The 21467-nt window shown below is 44.4% G+C and overlaps 1 long non-coding RNA gene across 1 annotated transcript in view; it reads left to right on the top strand.

Annotated features, from left to right (window-relative positions):
- Nucleotides 1-8740, top strand: part of LOC105602703 (uncharacterized) — a 31287-nt gene extending 22547 nt beyond the window's left edge. The window contains exon 3 of the long non-coding RNA XR_006056626.2: nucleotides 8438-8740. This is a non-coding gene — a long non-coding RNA (uncharacterized LOC105602703). The remainder of the gene's footprint in view (nucleotides 1-8437) is intronic.
- The last annotated feature ends 12727 nt before the right edge of the window (nucleotides 8741-21467 follow it).

Raw genomic sequence — 21467 nt, 5'->3', positions numbered from 1 at the left:
ACATGGCCTCCAACTCCCCTCCCTGCGGCCCCGCCGGCCGGGAAGGGCTTGGAATTTAATCCTCCGCATTCCATTCTGGGTTCCTGTGACATAATAAGGCCCAAGGAGGGATCTCGAGTGACTGGTCAGCAGAACCCTCAGCGCGATTTTCTATAGATAGCCAGGGCGTGTCTCGGGCTCGGTCCTTTCTGCGGGAGGAAAGTGCTTCCCCGCCGGGCTGGGCAGCGCCCTGTGCGGCAGGTGGGCGACGTGGGGGACCGGCTAGGCCCCGGGCTCGGGGGGAGTTTGTCCGGCAGCAGGGGAGGGGACGCCAGGGATCCCGGGCCGGGAGAGGGAATTCCAACTATGGCGTTTTGGAGAAAACTCTTTAGTTATTTGCCCTCACCGACCTCACCCCGAGATGGGACTGCGGCTGCGATGAGATGTCCCAGATACTGAGCCTCCAGCAGCCTTTGACGCCGGCTCTGCAAAGATTCCGCGGTCTAAGCCGGGCTGTCCTTGGCGAGAGAGGCGTGTTTGGAATGTCGGTGCGGCCGCCGCTCTGATTGGAGGTTTGGGGTTTCAGAGTTCCTTAATTTGCATGACCATGAGGCATGCTTATTACAGTCCACAATAGAGGGTTGGAATTTGAAACTCTGTTTACCTTCCAGATTCCAAACAAGCAGCATTCCTATCAATAATGTCACATAAAGACCGGCATGATGGTATAGAATCCTAACATGACTGATATATTTTATTTTATCCTGTCTAGCGGTGGAAAGGACTTCTCAGGAGGCACGTATCTCTTTTACATAAAATAATAGCTAAGCTGCCAAAGGCTTTAATGACATAATTTCATCATGGGATTCTAGATTCTTTGGTTTATGCGACCATCAAGAACCCTGAGACGAAATTAATTAATGTAACTGGGACAAGCCCAAGTGCTGTGTTTCCATTCCCCTTATAAGTGAACGCAACTATTTTAATTGCTCAAACATTTGGTGGGTAGGGAGGTGGAGAAAAAGCCTGTCTGATGTATTCATTAGCTGCAGAATAAATTCCTTAGAGGCAATATACTGTTGTTAAAAATATGAGCAGTTGAGTCAGACAGCCTGGGTTTGAATCCTGACTTGGCCTGAAATCTGTGAAAACTTGAGTGAGTTATTGATGTTTTCCAAGCATATTACTCATCTGTGAGATGAGGTTGCTGATACCTGCCTCTCAGGGTTAAGAGGATTAAACGAAGTCAGAATTGATGGGCTGGATGAATACAATACCTCTGAAAGGCCCTGGGTCCAGTGCTTGGAGCACAGTAATTGCTGATAGAAGGCTGCTGTATTATTAATCCTACAGCAAAAGCAAAACATTCCTGAAATGGGTCCCTGACACCATGGAGGTCCAGGAATCTTAGCTGCTTCCAGCCAGGAGCTTCTCTTTTTAGCCCCTGAATTCCTTAAATGCCCCACATTCGTGAGTTGTATTATTCGCAGCCTGAGAGAGCAGGATGGCGGCCCCCACCCTGTCTGGAATCCCAGAGCACCTCTGAGATTCTGACCTAGCACAGCTGCCTGTTGCAAATAATTTAGGAAACATGAAACAGAGCATATTGCAGTTCCGCAGAAAGGTCTGAAGGGTGAACTTGATGTGTCTGTCATGTATCTGCTTTCTCCTGCAGAGGACTGAAAGCAGGGCTCTGCCTGGAAGAGTATCCCCCTCCTGCCCCACCAGGCGAGGAAGAGGAGCTCCTCAAACTCGAAAGATGGGGTCCATGCAGGTCCCATTTTCCCCTCAAATCTGTTATGGTGCTACTTTGTCCCTGGTGTCGAGAAGGGCTTCTTGGTAGATGTAAACAGAGCGCCTGCCTGTAAGTGGACCTTAGCTTTGTAATTCAAAATTATGATGTCACACCCTTCCTACATTATAGCTTCAAGACCTTGGCACAGAACTGCGTGTTTCTGCACCTGTTTTGTCCTCTTTTTACAGACATTTTGTTGTGGACCATTCTTAACGTGTTTATTGAATTGGTTACAATATTACTTCTGTCTTATGTTTTGTTTTTTTTGGCCTCAAGGCTTGTGAGATCCTACCTCCCTGACCTAACCAGGGATCGAACCCGCAGCCCCTGCACTGAAAAGTGAAGTTTTAACCACTGGGCCACCAGGGAAGCCCCTGTTTGTTATTAAAACCTGCAGGATGAAGGGAATGGAAAGCCCTTCTCTGGGTGATTCGGTAGATTCAATGGCTTATTGCATGACAAGTGCCCAGTACAGCTCCTGGCATATGGTAGACACCCTGTGAACCTTGTTTCTCTTCCAAAGGGCCAGGAAGCCTGAAGCAGAGGGGAAGTGCCCACTCAGCTCCCTCCCATTCTTTACCAAGGAAGATGACCATAGGCAGAGAGAGAATGCCATCTCAGAGAGGAAGGCGTGGCGGTGTGATGTCACATGCTGGGTGGTGGCGATGTAAAGGGTGACAGCCCACACGTGACCAGCCTGCAGGGCCCTTGCCATCCGCAGCAGCCCAGTTATTGATACACTTCCTATACTGAGGCCTTCTCTGAGTACACCAACCTAAATGATCTGAGAACAGGGATTTTTAAGGATCCAGATATTGCTGTTAACTATCAAAGAGAAAGGATGTTTTATTTCAAAAATGTTTTTTCTTCTTTTGCGTGAAATCCAGTCACTCTTTCCTATCTGTGATCTGTAGAACTGGGAGTCCCACTTCCTCCAGAATAGAGTTTGGAGTCTTTAAATATGCCCACTCATTTTCCTGGTCAAGCAATGGCCACAGACAGTCATTAAATCGTGTGTGGGGGAGGGTGGCAGGGGTGTGACATGCCCACAGGCTGTTGGCAGAGGCCTCTGTAGGATGCATGTTCAGATTTGTCTCCATAGCTCGACTGACCACTCCTTTTTAATAGCTGAGAATTTGTGTTCGATGTATGCACTCTCAAGCCTTTCCCACTTATTCTATGTGACTTTTTCCTATGTGCCTCTGCTCTCTCTGAAAATATTTTCTTCTCACCTATGTGAGTGAGCTGGTCACAGTCATTCTTAGGAACTGTGAATGGAGCTGAATTTATTTGCAGGTCAGCTCTGTAGCTGCCAATTCCTTGCAACAGATGTTTGGAAAGAAAGAACCCTAGCTGCAAAGAAATAAATAAATGTAGACGTGCTGGTTTTCACCTCTAAAGCAGGTACCATGCCTGTTAAGTCTTGTGTATTTCCCCAGGGCACCTAGAATAGTTCTTTCTAGTGGTTGGCATTCCATAAATGCTATAGTATGTTTACCTTCCAGATTCCAAATGAACAGCATTCTGATCAAGAGGAAGAGACTCAGAGGCAACTTGAGTGGGAAGGGGCTGCAGAAAATGGATTCTCCTCTTTTCAGTGACCCATTGTTTGTGATTGACACCATTATACACCCCAGAAGGTCAAGTATAGACTTTACGTGAAATTATTCCAGAAACATATCAATATAAAAGCTGCTACATAAAATAGCCACTGGACACTCTAAGACTGCCGTCACTGAAGAGGCCGAATCTTTGCGTGGTCTGCTTTGTATCACGCCTAGTACCATGTTACACAGAAATAAATAAATGTATCATTTTATGAAGAATAAACGCTGGGGCTTTCCTGGTGGCTCAGTCGTGCAGGAGACATGGGTTCGATCCCTGATCCGGGAAGATCTGTCATCCCACGGAGCAGCTCAGCTGATACGCCACAACTATTGAGCGTGTGTTCTAGAGCCTGTGAGCCACAACTGCTGAGACCATGTGGCGCCCGCTTGCTTTGCAGCAAGAGAAGCCTTCGCACTGCGACTAGTGAGTAGCTACTGCTTACAGCTAGAGAAAAGCCTGCACAGCCACAAAGGCCCAGCACAGCCAACAATAAACAAATAAAACTAAGAATAATAAATGCTATCCGAAACTGACAAGGATGCTGAAAAGATCAGTGGGTGGAGATGCCTCCATATTTGCCTTGGAGCAACATTTCTCTTCGGTAAATGTCTTGGTTGGGCTGGGTGTCAGTTATATTTGTAAAATGACCAGATTGTTGCTTCCTAAACTTTTTATCCATCAAAAACAATTCTAGGACATCCTCTGTCAGCCCCACCACCTCATTCATTTGCTTCACAAATATTTACTGAGCCCTTAGTATGTGCCAGGCACTCTACTAGGAGTCGGAAATACAATTTGTGAGGAAAAACAAATGCATTCTTTTGCCCTCATGGAGCTTATAGTCTAGTGGGAGAGACAGACACAAAATAAATGGCCATGCAAATAAAAATGCAATTCAAAATTGTGTTGAGTGCTCTGGAGGAAAACATAGAGATTATGAATCTAACATGGAAACCTGATTAGAGGTTGGGGGATCATAAAAAAGACGTGTGATTGTATTTTTAATGCCCTTTGAGAAACCACATACTAATAAAAAGTTACTGCCAGTTGAATAAGGTTTTAAAAGTATTTGTATTTTATCAGGCACTACAGCCGGTGACTGAGGATGAGATGGTTGGATGATGTCACTGATTCAACAGACCTGAGTTTGAGCAAACTCTGGGAGATAGTGAAGGACAGGGAAGCCTGGTGTGCTGCAGTCCATGGGGTCACAAAGAGTCAGACATGACTTAGCAACTGAAAAAAGCAAGCACAGCGACATAGATATATATACACGTGGGAAAAACATAGTTTACAGGTCTAAGGCAGCTAGAATCCACGAGTGCTTTGTAGTCACTGAGGACACTTACCCAGAATATACCTCATCTCCAAATACCTCTAACAGCAATCTGGCACGCTAAGTTTATTATTCACTTATGTCTGACTCTTTGCGACCCCATGGACCGTAGTCTGTCAGGCTCCTCTGTCCATGGGATTCTCCAGGCAAGAATACTGGAGTGGGTTGCCGTTTCCTCTTCCAGGGGATCTTCCCAGAGATGGAACCCCTGTCTGTTATGTCTCCTGCACTGGCAGGTGAGTTCTTCAGCACTAGCCCCACCTCAGCCAGTTTACTCGCTCAGTCGTGTCCAACTCTTTGCGACCCCATGGACTGCAGCACTCCAGGCTTCCCTGTCCATCACCAACTCTTGGCACTTGCTCAAACTCATGTCCATCGCATTGGTGATGCCATCCAACCATCTCATCCTCTTTCATCCCCTTCTCCTCCCACCTTCAATCTTTCCCAGCATCAGGGTCTTTTCCAATGAGTCAGCTCTTCGCATCAGGTGGCCAAAGTATTGAAGTTTCAGCTTCAGCATCAGTCCTTCTGATGAATATTCAGGACTGATTTCCTTTAGGATGGACTGGCTGGATCTCCTTGCAGACCAAGGGACTCTCAAGAGTCTTCCCCAACGCCCCAGTTCAAAAGCATCAATTCTTTGGCTCTCAGCTTTCTTTATAGTCCAAGTCTCACATCCATACATGACTATTGGAAAAACCATAGCTTTGACTAGGCGGACCTTTGTTGGTAAAGTAGTGTCTCTGCTTTTTAATATGCTATCTAGGTTGGTAATAGTTTTTCTTCCGAGGAGCAAGCGTCTTTTAATTTCACGGCTGCAATCACCATCCGCAGTGATTTTGAAGCCCCAAAATATAAAGTCTCTCACTGTTTCCACTGTTTCCCATCTATTTCCCATGATGTGATGGGAGCAGATGCCATGATCTTCGTTTTCTGAATGTTGAGCTTTAAGCCAACTTCACTCTCCTCTTTCACTTTCATCAAGAGGCTCTTTAGTTCTTCTTCACTTTCTGCCAAAAGGGTGGTGTCATCTGCATATCTGAGGTTATTGATATTTCTCCTGCCAGCTTGATTCCAGCTTGTGCTTCTTCTAGCTTGGCATTTTGCATGATGTGCTCTGCATATAAGTTAAATAAGCAGGATGACAATACACAGCCTTGACATACTCCTTTCCCCATTTGGACCAGTCTGTTGTTCCATATCCAGTTTTAACCTGTTGCTCCTTGACTTGCATACAAATTTCTCTGGAGGCAGGTAAGGTGATCTAGTATTCCCGTTGAAGAATATTCCACAGTTTGTTGTGATCCACACAGTCAAAGGCTTTGGCATAGTTAATAAAGCAAAAGTGCATGTTTTTCTGGAACTCTCTTGCTTTTTTGATGATCCAATGGATGTTGTCAATTTGATCTCTGGTTCCTCTGCCTTTTCTAAATCCAGCTTGAACATCTAGAAGTTCACGTATTGTTGAAGCCTGTCTTGGAGAATTTTGATCATTACTTTGCTGGCGTGTGAGATGAGTGCAATTGTGTGGTAGTTTGAGCATTTTTTGGCATTGCCTTTCTTTGGGATTGGAATGAAAACTGACTTTTTCCAGTCCTGTGGCCACTGCTGTGTTTTCCAGATTTGCTGTCATATTGAGTACAGCACTTTCACAACATCATCTTTTAGTATTTGAAATAGCTCAACTGGAATGCCATCACCTCCACTAGCTTTGTTCATAGTGATGCTTCCTAAGGTCCACTTGACTTCACATTCCAGGCTGTCTGGCTCTAGGTGAATGATCACACCATCGTTTTTATCTGGGTCATGAAGATCATTTTTTGTATAGTTCTTCTGTGTATTCTTGCCATCTCTTTCAGTATCTTTTGCTTCTGTTAGGTCCATACCATTTCTCTCCTTTACTGTGCCCATCTTTGCATGAAATGTTTCCTTGGCATCTCTAATTTTCTTGAAGAGATCTCTAGTCTTCCCCATTCTAATGTTTTCTTCTATTCCTTTGCATTGATCACTGAGGAAGGTTTTCTTATCTCTCCTTGCTATTCTTTGGAACTCTGCATTCAGATGGGTATATCTTTCGTTTTCTCCTTTGCCTTTTGCTTCTCTTCTTCTTTTGGTTATTTCTAAGGTCTCCTCAGACAACCATTTTGCCTTTTTGCTTTTCTTTTTCTTGGGGATGGTCTTGATCACTGCCTCCTATACAATGTCACGAACCTCCATCCATAGTTCTTCAGACACTCTATCAGGTCTAATTCCTTGAATTTATTTGTCACTTCCACTGTATAATCATAAGGGATTTGATTTAGGTCATACCTGAAGGGTCTCGTGGTTTCCCTACTTTCTTCAATTTATGTCTGAATTTGGCGATAAGGAGTTCATGATCTGAGCCACAGTCAGCCCAATTTGCTTTAAAGATCTTAAGAAAAGTAGCTGGTTTTCTGACCAGGATTCATATGAACACTCAATGAAGGCTGAGTCAGGGGCCTGCTCCCCAGAAGCCAACATACCCATCAGCTGATGGCTGCAAATATGTGTCCTAACCGGAAGTGCAGGACATCTCCCCACCACCTGGCAAAGTTTATTTACCTTCAGGCAGGTCTGATATAGATCATCAGTTCAGTTCAGTCACTCAGTCGCGTCTGACTCTTTGCAACCCCATGGACTGCAGCACGCCAGGCTTCCCTGTCCATCACCAGCTCCCGGAGCTTGCAGAAAATTATGTCCGTCTAGTCACCGCAAGTCCTTTTGCCATTCAGTCCTTAGCTTGTCCCTCACCTAACCCCAACGTTGTCCGTTTATATTTTATTTCCCAGGGCTCAACTGGGTGATTGTAAGTTACATCCCAGAAACAAATGTGTTTCTGCCATGTCAGCCTTCTAGCTATGGAAATGGCTATACATCCTGGATTTATGTCTGGGTGGGGCAAGCTTCCATCAAAAATAGACAATTTCAATATTATAATCCCCCTGAGAAAACCAGGGAGTAACAAGTTCAGATAAGAAACTAGGTCCAGGATGGGAACAATCCCCTTGAACAGGGAAAACCACTGAAGGATGGATGAGGAATTTACATTCAGCTTGCTGGCTGCCTGTTCTTTCCAGGAGGAGGGAAAGAGGAGTTTGGAGTCTATGCAAGGTCCAGAGCTGAAGCTGAGGCAGTTCCATCCCTCACCTGGAACAGATGTGCAGAAAAGGAAGGTCCTTGCCCTGCTGGTGACCTTACTTATATCCCAATCCCTGGATGGCAGAGATGGCAGTGGTGGCATATAGTCACTATTTGTTCAAAGAGTGAAGGGTCTGGAAAGGTGTTGGGGTAAGGGCACTGAGCCAGGCATGGACTAAAATTAACCTTAGATATACTAGAAGTGTATATACTATACAGAGAAGCAAAGGAGGGCTTGCCAGGGAAGTCAAGCAGGGGAGGCACTGGGTCAGCACTGTTCCACTGAACCAGGCCGGGTGACGGAAGGGGTTGCATTCACAGCAAACACAGTGCAAGCTGCTTCGGGTCTCCACACACCCAGCACAGTGCTCCTGTTGCAAAAGGACCGTTCCGCTTGCAGAAAGTCTGGCCTCACCATCTCTTCTGGTAGGAAGTGCCTCACATTTGTTTGAAATACGATTGCATTTAGAATTTACTTTTTAGAGACAGCACCTGAGGACATTCCCAATATGTAAAATGCACATATATCTGTCACCTGGGCCATTTCTGTTTTTATTTAGGTCCCATCAAAGTCTAAAATGGGATTGGAGGTGACGAAGTGCTCACAGATAGCTGCCGAGGGCAGCCAAATGGAACCATGGAAACCCTGTTTTACGAAACACATCCTTGCTCGGCTCTGCTCCACGCGCACCGCGCCCTGTGAGTCAGGCTCCGCGCTTCGTTCAGAACCCACGAGCTGGTGTGAGTTGGGATAAGTCATGTAACCTCTCTGAGCTTCTCTGCTTTCTCTCTTTTCACTGTGATTATTTCGTTTATTTTCGTAATCATTTTTTTGTATGACATGAAAGTGAACAGGCTTCCAGGACTTAAATTCAGACTTTCCCAGAGTGTGGGATTAAAATATGTGCATGATTAAAATATCAAATAATTCAAAAGGTTTTGGAAAGTAAAGAAACAGTGCCCTGGCCCACCTCTCTCCACCCTCCCTCTGCTTCCGGTAGACAACAGTCTCCAACACGCTTCTATTTTTAGTTCTGCCCGTGGTTTCTCTTTTCATCTCCAAATGGTATGTTTACACTGCTCTGTCTTGATCAACAACCTTAGCAGACATTGTCTATCCACTTCCTTTTAGGGTAGATAAAGTTTTAATTCGTATCCCCCACTCCCTCCCGTGTTTTGAAAGTTTTAGCTATTTTGGTTTCTCTGTTACTACTCAAACTGAATACAAACCCCTAATTCTTGCTCCACCGACAGTCAATGATACCTCTGACTACTTATTCAGGAAGATGATGATAAAAGCAGAAAGTCTTTCTTCTACCTCTCTGCCCACTTCTGCCTCCCAAATTCTATCTATTCTGTAACCACAATCAAGTTTCCCCTGCCTTGTTTATAGGTTGATTCTAAAAACTGAAAACCAGAAAACAGTCGTTTCATTATGAGTATGTAAATATCGTTACCAAGCCAAGCAGTGTGCCATGATTACGTTTCTTCTCCCTGGTCCCAATGTCATGACCCCAGTGTCACTCAACGCAAAATGTCTCAGACATCAAGAACAAATAGCCTTCTTTTCCATACTCATCCAGTTGCTCAAAATATGGCCCCCTTCCAGTTGAGTTCCTATTTGGACTATGACTTATGTGCACGCTTTGTTTTTGTACACATCTGTACACATTTTGTACACATCTGTGGTTTTGAATTTAAAATCTAATGCTAGTCGGATTCTCTTTCCTTATAGGTGACTAATTTTTTTTTCTCTTTAGAAACTCTTGGAATTTTTCTGATCCCGGGTGTTCTGACATTTCACAGTGAGTGTGTCTAAGGAGAAGAATTGTTTCTTTGTTTCTTTCTGGGCATTTGGGAGCCCTTTTGTTTAGAAAACTCTGGGCCTTTTCTTTGTATATTTACCAGGCTACTTATCCTTTGTGTTTTCCTTGTTCTCTGTTGTGAACACCTAATAGGCAGATGCTAGATTAAATGGCAACCCACTCCAGTGTTCTTGCCTGGAGAATTCCCAGAGACTGGGGGAGCCTGGTGGGCTGCTGTCTGTGAGGTTGCACAGAGTCGGATACGACTGAAGCGACTTAGCAGCAGCAGATTCTGCTTGGAATTGATCTTCTATAGCTTTTTTCTTCACATTTTCCATCTTATTTTCTTTCTCCTCTATGCTCTAGAAGATTTCCTCATCTTTATATTCTATCATTTCTATTAAACATTTAATTTGGCAATCACGTTTTCTAATTTTGGGGAATTCTTTCTTGGTTTCTGATTTGTCCTTTTTCTTAGCATTCTGTTCTCATATATATATATGTAATATCTACCCAAATCTTCCTGGAGTAGAATAATTATCTTAGTTTAGCCATAAAGCTTCCCAGGGGGCTCAGTGGTAAAGAATCTGCCTGCCAATGCAAAAGATGGGGGTTCGAGCCCTGGGTTGGGAAGATCCCCTGGAGATGGAAATGGCAACCCATTCTAGTATTCTTGCCTGGAAAATTCCATGGACAGAGGAGCTTGGCAGGTTACAGCCCAGGGGGTTGCAAGGAGTTGGACACGACTGAATACATACTGCACTTCAGACTCCTGTAACAAAGGTGCTATAGACTGGAGGCTTAAACAACAGACACTCTGGAGGCTGGGATGTCCAAGGTCAAGGTGCTTGTAGAGGCAGCATCTGCTGAGAGCTCCACCCTCACGACTTTCCAGGGGTCCCTCCTCCTAGTACTGTTACATTGTGGCTTATGAGTCAACATATGAGTTTTGAGGGGACACAAACATTCAGTCCATAACAATGATTGTATATCCTGATTGTGTACCAGGGATAGCCATGGTTTATACCTGTTGTCCTGGCATAATTATTAACATCTCCTCCACATTGCTTTCAACATTGTCCCAGGTTGGATGATAAATCACACAGCCTCTTTACTGTGAAGATACTGAGAATTATTTTAAAAATCCTCTTCTGTTCTTGAATTATTTGTTTCTTCAGGGTGACATTTTTAGGTTGCCCTTTTTTAATCTTGATTGTCCATTGATATTTAAGAATGAGTTAGGAATTAGAAGTTCTGGGTCCATAGAGCTAGAAGTAGAATAGAAGTCAATATAGTTGTTTATTAAATACATTCTTTCAATAGTTACTGCATTTTAAAAGTTATTTCAAAACCATAAAAAGACAAAAGAAAAAATATTAAGATACTTTCAGCTCATTAATTTCCCTAGAGAAGAAAGTGCTTCTGAAAATAGAGAAAAAAGACCGAGGAGATTAAAAACTCAATAGAGAAAAAAAAAAAAAAAAAAACAAACCCAGGACGTGACACTGAAGACAAAATACAAATTATCCTGAAATAGAGAAAAAGATGTTCAACCTCACTCATGACAAGACATATATACAAATGAAAAACCATATAAAAATGCAATTTCTCACTAATCAGAATAGCATTGTTGGCAGGGATACAGCACAACACTGAGCTGTGATGGACAATCAAGCCACAGCTACCAAAATGTAGAAAATTGATCCATTCACTTAGCCCGTCTTCTCCTGGGGCTCTAGTCTATATATCCGACATCTGTGCAAGGTTATTTATTACAGCAACCAAATAGCAAAGGATGGAAAATAACCCAAATATTCACTGAAGGGGTAATTTCAAAGGAATTAAGATGTATTGTACCAAGGAATACTATACAGCAATAAAAGAAAAAAGGAGGATGATCCCCAACTGCTAACATGGGGAGATTCTTAGGATGCTTTCTAAAGTGAGGAAGGCAAACAAGCTACATACACACACACACACACACACACGTATATGCACATATGTATGTACACAGTGTTGCTGGACTTCCCTGGTGGCTCAGATGGTAAAGAATCTGCTTGAAATCTGCAGGAGACCTGGGTTTGATCCCTCTGTTGGGAGGATCCTCTGGGGGAGGGAATGGCTACCCAATCAAGTATTCTTGCCTGGAGAATCCCATGGACAGAGGAACTTAGAGTTCTATAGTCCCAATAGTGGGCTATAGTCTATGGGGTCACAAAGAGTCGGACATGACTGAAGCAAATCAGCAAGCACATGTATATAATGTTACCTTTTGCATCAGTAAAGGAAGAAATTTAGCATATTAATCAGTATTAGCATAAAGAAACATTAGAAAAATAAGTAAGTTACCTAATAAGACAGAGATTAATAGAGATTGATGTGAGACATCTCAAGTTTTATTTTTGAATCACGTAGCTAAAATATATATTTGAAAGAATGGAGTTAAAAATAAATATGCATGAAGGTTAAAAAATTATAATTTCCTATTACATAGTGTCTAAAGGATTGCAGGCCCCACTAGAATTCCCAGACATAGAAACACATTTTCTGTTCTAGCTTGATTTGTGTAGTGTTTCTGACTTAAATAATCAAAGACTATTCAAATTGGCAAAGACCGAGGGGTCTGCTTATTCCGATCCCCTCGTTTTGTGGATGAATAAACTGAGGCCCAGAGAGATTTACTGACTTATTCATGGTCACGTCATAGTTCAGAGGACAGTCAGATTTTACTGTAGTCGGCTTTCAGCTCAGTATTCTTTCCACGGCCTTGTGCTCCCCAGGTACTCAAGAAATGAGTTAAGTGACACAGACTCATACCATATTGCTTTCACTGGAACATAGTGCAACTGACCAATTTGTTCACTGAATATTTGATCAGACCTCTCTTATACCCTAGACCCTGTGTAGGGGCTGGAGCTACAACCAAGTCAAGGAGATCTTCACTCCCTCTTACCTGCACTCTGCCTCCCACAGAACTGGATCCCCCAGCGAGAGTTAGCCCATTAGTCACGGTGTGTTCTTGCCTGGTCTCTCTCTGCTACCTCCTAGGCGATGTCAGGACCTGCCTCCCCTCCAGATCCCTCGACGCTTAGACTCGACCATGGCCAGCCAGGCAGAGGGCAGATTCTGAAAGTCTGGCTGGGCATGGTGACATCAGCAAACACATCAAGACCGCGTTCGCGGATTTTCTAAGGCTTGGAGCTGCAAGGTGAAGAAGAGTGAAACGTGGATCCAAAGTCGAGAAGCAGTCAAGGGAACAGGCAAAGCAAGACTGAAGAGAATGGAGCGGGCAGTGGGTCTGGAGCTGCTGCAGAGAGGGCTTTGTGTTGGGACAGCCTGTGGAACAAACAGCCCCCCGAACCTCAGTTGCTTATTACAACAAAAGTTCTTTTTCTCTTGCTCGTGAAACATCTCCTCTCACTTTAGTGCCTGTCCAGAGCAGCTCTCCTCTCTGTGGTGCTGAGGGGACCCACGCTTTTGCATTGGCACCCAAAATCTTGGCTTAAAGTCGACATGGCTGGAGAGATGGGGCAAAGAGAACTGGAAAGGGGAAAGGGTAGACTGGAAGCAGGGAAATGCCTCAGCCCAGAGTCACGCTCATCACTTCAGTTCATAGTTGCTGGCCAAAGGTCCCACTCTGACTACAAAGGGGCTGAGAAACTGCATGTGGGCGATTTGGTGAGCAATACCATTGGCCACAGGAAGGACCACTGTGCCTGCCTTCATGCTGCCTCTGTGGCACTGGGTGGGGCTCTTCAGACGCATAGGAACAAGGCTAAAATGGGGCTGAAGAGATCCTCCCTTTTTCCCTAAGTGCTCACACATTACTTCCTTAACAATCCTTTTTTTAAAGAAGAGGACATTTGAAAAAATTTTGAAAGATTTATTTCCCACTTCTTTTTGGCTGTACTGGGTCTCTGTCCCTGTCCCCGGGCTTTCCCTGGTTGCAGCAAGCAGGGGCTCCTCCCGAGCTGCGATGCTCCGGCTTCTCACTGCAGCGGTCTGTCCTGGTGCCTGGCACAGGCTCTGGGCATGCAGACTTCGGTCACTGTGGCATGTGGGCTCAGCCACCCCACAGCATGTGGGATCTTCCTGGACCAGGGATCAAACCTGTCTCCCCTGCACTGGCAGAAGGATTCCTAACCACTGGAGAACCAGGGAAGTTCCTTAGCATCCATTTTAAAAGACTTTATTAAACATCTGAGAGTGTTAGCCACCCAGCCGTGTCCGACTCTTTGAGACCCCATGGACTGTAGCCCATCAGGGTCCTCTGTCTTAGCATTTATTTGCAGTTGTGCCAGGGCAAATTCTGATTCTTTAAAATAACAAAGCTGTAGAAATTTCCTGCCTCTGAGAAATGAGGCCCAGGAAGAGTTTTTCTGTTGTGCTTTTAGATTTCAACCCCAAACAATATTTGGGTGTCATCTACACAATTTAGAGCCTCTTCTGGTGGGATTTGTTCTTCCTTTTTCTGTTTTCAGAAGTCCAAGTAGTCCTGGAGTCTCCAATTTTTGAGGGAACAGACACAGAGCATTTTGCTCACAGAAAGGAAACGGAACGGACCACTTTTATTACAACTTTTCTGGGGCCGAGATGAGGGTCTATGGTAAAAAGTCAGTTCCATGTTCTTTACTACAAAATTAAGTGTGGTAGGCCACCTACCTATGAACGAGTTCCCTTCTGAGAGTGCGTTCAGAAGTCCAAGTTGTTTGTAAATCCAACAAAGTTAGCCTGGGCACCCAACTAACACAATTGGCCATATAGTACTGTACTATAATAGGCTTATAATAGTTTCTGCAGAAAATAATACATAAAAAACAAACACAAAATAAAACCCCAAATAGAAAACCCACTTTTAATCTTCTAGTACAATACCTTGAAAAGTATAGTCGTACAGTACAATGGCTGGCATCGAGTGAACAGGCAAGAAGAGCTACTGAGTGGAGGAGGGAGAGGAGGGGGGAGATGGCAGGGCAGAAGGGCATCGGCAACAGAAGAGGGAGGGCAGGCTGAGACGTCACTCACGCCTGGTGTTGACGGAACGTAAGTTCACAACTTTGAAAGTCTGTAACTTGAAGGTTTGTATGGAGGGGACTTTCTATAAGCACAACATAATTTTGGATACAGAGGATCTCACTTCCCATATTGCCTTGTGCGTCCCTGAAGTCAGAACACACACGCAGACACACACATCCCTCATGGTGCTCAGTCAGTGTGCATCTTGAATGGGTGCGCGTGCTCCCCAGGGTCTGGGTTGCACCTGCAGCCCCAAACGCGGGAGACTGGCCTCCCACAGCCCAGCCCCCAGAGCGCCTCCTGCCTCCTCTAACAGCTCCCCTTCTCCAGGCTGGTTCCCCACCTTGTTTCAACAATGTGGATTCTTACTCTCCCTTGCGAGTCATTATACGACTCTCTTCCCCACATGGCTTTCCCAAACCAGCCCAACTCTCCTCCAAACTTGACAGTCAGTTTTGAAGGGCTTTAAGACATCTATCTCCCTGTTGAGTCGTTGATCAGCCACACTTTTATTGCTGATTATTCCCTCATTTAGCCAGATTTTTTATAAGCATGAGACTGTTTCACTGTTCTGAAAATGTATATATTCAGCTATTTTAACCACACATGCCACATGCCATCCTAAGCACTCTACAAATGTAAACTCACTTCATTCTCATGACAACCCTCTGATGCATTTGACAATGTGTAACTGAAGCACTGTTTTGCTTGCTGAGGCACAGAGGTGTTAAGTAATTTACCCAAGGTCACACAGCTAGTGAGTGGCAGGGTTAAGATTTGAACCAAAGCACTTACTACTTAACTCCTAATAAAATGCCTGCTGCAAAGTGTTTTGATATGTGATGGCATTTAGTGATCTTTTTACTTGGATTCTTGTAACCAGATAATGACTTCAAGTTTTTAAGCTGAACTGCTCTCCAAGGCATTAGCTCCAGATAATCAGACAATGCAATGGCAACTGAGCTTCCATTGCTATTTGTTTGTGAGCTTAACAGAGGCGAACCCCTTACAAAGTGTTTGCCATGTGAATTACAGCTATACTAACCCTCGGGCCTGGGTTGTCGGACTCAAAATCACTGCAATTCCCTGTTGTCCTCTCAAGGCTTAGCTCCCCACACTGTGTTCCGTATCTTTTCCAAGTGGGCAGTGTGCTGAATGGAGTGATCTGAGGGGCAGCTCATGCTAGAATACTGCGGTTTTCAGCGGGACTGGTGCTGTCCGCTCAGGGACATTTGGAAATGTGAGGGGAGCAGTGTTCTTGGCCCGTCACAGTGACTGGGTGTCTGTTGGCATTGAGTGGACCATTGTCCAGAGGTGCTCTTGCAATGAAGAGCGGTCTGCCTCCCGCATGACTCTGTCTGTCCTACTGGACAATTATGTAGGTGAAAAACCTGTTTCCAACCATCCAAGCTTAGAAGCACAACACAGTGTTTAGGGTTTTTAAATTTTGTTTCCTGTTAAGGGTACAGTTGGTTTCCAAAGAATGCAACCACTGTGTAAATCAGGGGATGACTGTTCTTTGTTTTGCTAGGAACTTTATCAAAGGACTATTGTGCTGTTGACAGTGATTCTGCTTGTCATTTTGGGGCCATCCATGTAAGATACACTCAACCTACATTGGTAGCTGGTGTGTCCATGGGAATTTCTCATGGGTACAAGCATCTGATGTCTCCTTCATGATTAGCAGTGTGGTCGTTTGCATGTTGAGATATGTGTCATTATATTCTATGTTGCCTTCCTTGTATATTACATATATCACCTACTTTTCTGGATTTGGGGCATGCTGGTGAAATTCTACACCTCTGGATTGATTTTCCAGCCACCGAGATGCTCCTGGTCCAACACATCATCATGCTCATCATCAACAATTTTCCTGAGTGTATAGATATTACCACTGGGCAAGGTATTGATTTATTTGAAATTATCTATGCATATAGGTTCTCTAATCTGTGAATTTCACTTAGGAAGGCAAAAAGGCATGATAAACAGTTCTTTGAGGAGGGGCCATGGTGTCTGGTGGGCCAGAGATGCCTCTCCAGCTCCCCATAGCAGGAGGCGGTGTGTGCGCAGCAAACCCACAAATACACAGTGCGCTAGGGAGTGAGCAGGGACGACACCTGTCCCAGTCACAGCCCAGCTTAATCACCACATTGCACGTAACGATCAGGTTGCTGCCGTGCTCTGCAAGCAGCTGCAGGAAATCAGAGTGGCTGAGGGCACGCTCCTCTCTGAGTTGCTGGAATCAACTTTGGCTTTGATTTACAAGAGCTAGCAATTGCGCTAAGCAGATGACAGATCAACAGACGTCTTTCCATTTGCAAGCACCTGGGAAAACCTCCTAATAGGCCTACTACACTCTTGGCACTTAATGAATATGGAACGGAAGTTCATTTTGATTGAAGTAGGAGATACTGGTCTATTTTTTCTGGATTTTGGAGGCAATGCTGATGAAACTCTACTGTTCTGGCTTGATTTTCTAACCATAGTGATTTTCCTGGTCAAACACATCATCATCATCACCATCATCATCGATGCTTTTGCTGAGAGTTTAATTACCATTCATAGCAGCAGTGCAGAGACAGCTCATGTTGATAGCACTGAGGATGATCACTACAATTTATATTATCCAGCTTACTTTTTCAACATTCAACAGATGTCTACTGAATTCTGCTCTGAGCTAATCTGTGCCATGTACAACTCAGAAGATATAGGCACCTCTATAATGAAGTTCACAGATTCAGGAGAGAATGGATATTAACAAATGATTACCCAATTATGTGTGCAGCTGATTTAATTATTAAAAAGAGGAAAGGTTTTTACTGAATTTCCCATAGGTACCTGAAGTCATCTTCTTACCCTCAAACTTGCTTCTCCCTGAAAGTCCTGATCTTAGTTATCTGGACTGCTCTCCAACTGATTCTTCAGAAAACTGAGTCATCCTGGCTATCAATTCTTTCTCACTTCCCACTCCTGACAACCAGTTAATCACCAAGGACTGCTAATTTTACCTCTCAAATGTTCCAATGTGTCCCTTCCTCCATGTGCCCACACCTCTCTTCATCATCAGCCTGGACACTTGGAGCAGCTCTGTGACATGTCTCCTCAGCTTTCAGTCCTGCCTGGGTATCAGTCAGGATTCAGGTACAGAGAACGGCATCTGCTGCATCCGGTCTGGAGAGAAGGTGATTTGTTGGAGGGCACTAAATGGTTTACAGAATTGCTGGAAAAGCTGAAGAAACACGTTGAGCTTTTGAAAACGGCTTTGGAGCCACATTGCGGAACCTGGATACCAAAGGAACTACAGCCTTTTTTATGATCAGGAAGCGGCTTGCCAAACAGAGAAGCCTGTGCTTCAGCCGCCAGTTCCAGAACTGTGGCTCCGCTGCCATCACGGGGATGCCAGTGTGATCAGGAAGCCATGACAATTAGCAAACAGCCATAATTAGAAGCAATCTCGATAGAGAAACCCCTGCAGAAAACCCCGCCATCTCCATGCACAGCAGAACCAGCAGAAACCCAGCCCCTTCTTGGTTTCCACTTTCTAGACCTTGGACAGGTCTAGACCAACTGATTAAAACCTAAATCGGATCCAGGGTCCTCGTCATGATGGAGTCTCAGGAGTGTAGCTTGCATCTTTCCAGCCCCTGCAGAGCTGCAGTAGGGGAAGCCTCTCCAGGGGAGGGTTAAAACAGATGTGCAAAGTCCCCAGGCCCATCACACTCCTTTTAAAGTCACCAGTTATGAGTCTACATAGAAATCTGACCACGTGGCGCTACTGCTGAAACCCTTTCAATGGCTGCCCCTAAAATCAAGTCCAAGGGTCTTTGTCTATCTTTTCTCTCGTATCGTAACAGCCATTCACACTTGACTCTCTGACAGCACCGGGGGTGTTCTCTGTACTCTGCGGGGTCCCCATCTTTGCTCCTGCTGCGCCCTCTGGAGTGCGCTCCCCACCTCACCTGATTAATTTTTACTCGTCCCTCCAGATTAAGTTCAGGGGTACCAGGAAACCCTTCTTGAACCTTAGGGGCTCCCAGTGCAACTCCCTGGGCAGGCCTAGATCTTGAAACTAACTGCTCATATATCTGCCAACGCCATTCGATGCGTCTTCTCTTGCAGCAGCAACTGAGTCTGAGACCCGGTGGACTGTAGTCCCCCAGGCTCCTCTGTCCATGGCATTCTCCAGGCAAGAATACTGGAGCAGGCTGCCATTCCCATCTCCAGGGATCTTCCTGACCCAGGATCAAACTAGGATCTCCTGCTTTGTAGGCAGATTTATTATAATCTGAGCTACCAGGGAAGTCCCAAATGAAAAAACTGTTAGCCTGAAAGGAATGGTACCAAAGTAGGCATGTCTTCATTTGGGGTGCCCAGGAATCAGACTTTGAGACCAAATTTGCATACAGGATATGTTTTTTTTAAAAATTTTTAAATTGTGAACGTATGATAACACATTTACAGAAGACTTGGAAAATACAGAACAGAGTTACATATAGTTCCAGTATAGATTACAATTATTTTCAAGTAGATAAATTAATATTTTTAGTTGGAGTTTCAATATCAAACTCTCAAAAATTAATAGAATAAATATACAGAAAGGTAAAAGGATATAGTAGACCTGAAAAGCACTATGAACCAATTCAAAATAATTAAGATTTATACAATTTTCACACAACAGTAGGATACAAATTCTATTCAAGTTCCCATAGACTATAAACTAGGAGACCCTGGAACATATCCAGGGTCATAAAACAAGGTTGCATGCAGGAAATTTATTGGAAACGTCCTCGCATCAGTTTCTGCAGTGAAGGGTGTGTGAGTGTATGTGTGTGGTGAGGGGGGTGGCGGGGGGGCGGTGATTGAAGCAAAACTGAGCAAAGGAGATGCTGGAGTGTGGTGTTAGACCTCAGCCAATCCCACAGTGTGCTCAAGAGCTAGAAGCCCCTTTAGAGTCGTCCCACTTTGAAGCAACAGGACTGGTCCCCATGTCAGGCAGTCATTAATGGTGGGGAGAGGGTGTCACAGCGGGCTCAGCAGCTCCCTTCAGCTGAGGGCAATCCTAAAGAGTGACTGCAGTAAGTCCACTACACACAATCAAGTTCCATTCTGAGAACACATTCATAAGTCTATGTGTTTATAAGTTTGTTTGTAAATTGTAAACAAATTTAGTCTAGGTATCCAACTAACACAATCAGCTGCATCACTGCTGCTTTCGTGCTTGCTTCCGGACATCCTGGGCATGAAATAAAGATACTGTACCACTCTAATCTATATGGTACTGTACAGTATAGTGCTTCTACTTTATTGACTATGCCAAAGCCTTTGACTGTTTGGATCACAAGAAACTGTGGAAAATTCTTCAAGAGATGGGATCACTAGACTACCTGACCTGCCTCCTGAGAAATCTGTATTCAGGTCAAGAAGCAACAGTTAGAACTGGACATGGAACAACAGACTGGTTCCAAATCAGGAAAGAAGTACATCGAGGCTGTGTATCCTCACCTGCTTATTTAACTTATACACAGAGTACATCATGCAGAATACTGGGCTGGATGAAGCACAAGCTGGAATCAAGATTTCTGGGAGAAATATCAATAACCTCAGATACACAGATGACACCACTTTTATGGCAGAAAGTGAAGAAGAACTAAAGAGCCTCTTGATGAAAGTGAAAGAGGAGAGTGAAAAAGTTGGCTTAAAACTCAACATTCAGAAAAGTAAGATCATGGCATCCAGTCCCATCACGTCACGGCAAATAGATGGGGAAAAAATGGAAACAGTGAGAGACTTTATATTTGGGGGCTCCAAAATCACTGCAGATGGTGACTGAAGCCATGAGATAAAAAGACGCTTGCTGCTTGGAAGAAAAGCTACGACTAACCTAGAGAGCATATTAAAAAACAGAGACATTACTTTACCAACAAAAGTCCATCTAGTCAAGGCTATGGCTTTTCCAGTAGTCATGTATGGATGTGCGAGTTGGACTATAAAGAAAGCTGAACACCAAAGAACTGATGTTTTTGGACTGTAGTGTTGGAGAAGACTCTTGAGAGTCCCTTGGACTGCAAGGAGATCCAACCAGTCCATCCTAAAGGAAATCAGTCCTGAATATTCATTGGAAGGACTGATGCGGAAGCTGAAACTTCAATTCTTTGGCCACCTGATGTGAAGAACTGACTCACTGGAAAAGACCCTGATGCTGGGAAAGATTGAAGGTGGGAGAAGGGTACGACAAGGGATGAGATGGTTGGAAGGCATCACCAACTCGACGGACATGAGTTTGAGTAAACTCCCGGAGTTGGTGATGGACAGGGAAGCCTGGCATGGCGGCAGTCCATGGGGTCACACGGAGCTGGACACGACTGAGCGACTGAACTGAAGTATAGTACGCAAAAGCACAGCTGCTTGTAGCGGATGCGCATATGTGACAGTGTGCGCCAGGCACGTGAACTAGCTTACGTGACTAGACATGCAAACACACGTAGGTGTCTTTGGAAGCTCGTAACTTGAAGGCTCAAATGTAGGTGACTTACTGTACGTGCCTATATTAACCAGAGTTTGATCACAGAAGATGAAGCTCTAGGATGGATTGATAGATACACAGATAACATTTATAGTTGAGGTAATTAAAAAGAAGGAGCTAACTAGATGAGATATTTATGAGAGGCATTTGATCTTATGCTATTGTGGAGACTTTTACATAGTTCGTGTGAGATTGTTGTTTCTGTTTGATGCTGGAGGCTAAAGTTCAAAAGACAGGCAGTCAAGA

Source organism: Ovis aries, chromosome 17 (genome assembly GCF_016772045.2).
Source record: "Ovis aries strain OAR_USU_Benz2616 breed Rambouillet chromosome 17, ARS-UI_Ramb_v3.0, whole genome shotgun sequence".
In the NCBI taxonomy this organism is placed as follows: Eukaryota; Metazoa; Chordata; class Mammalia; order Artiodactyla; family Bovidae; genus Ovis; species Ovis aries.
This window is presented reverse-complemented; position numbering and strand designations above follow the sequence as displayed.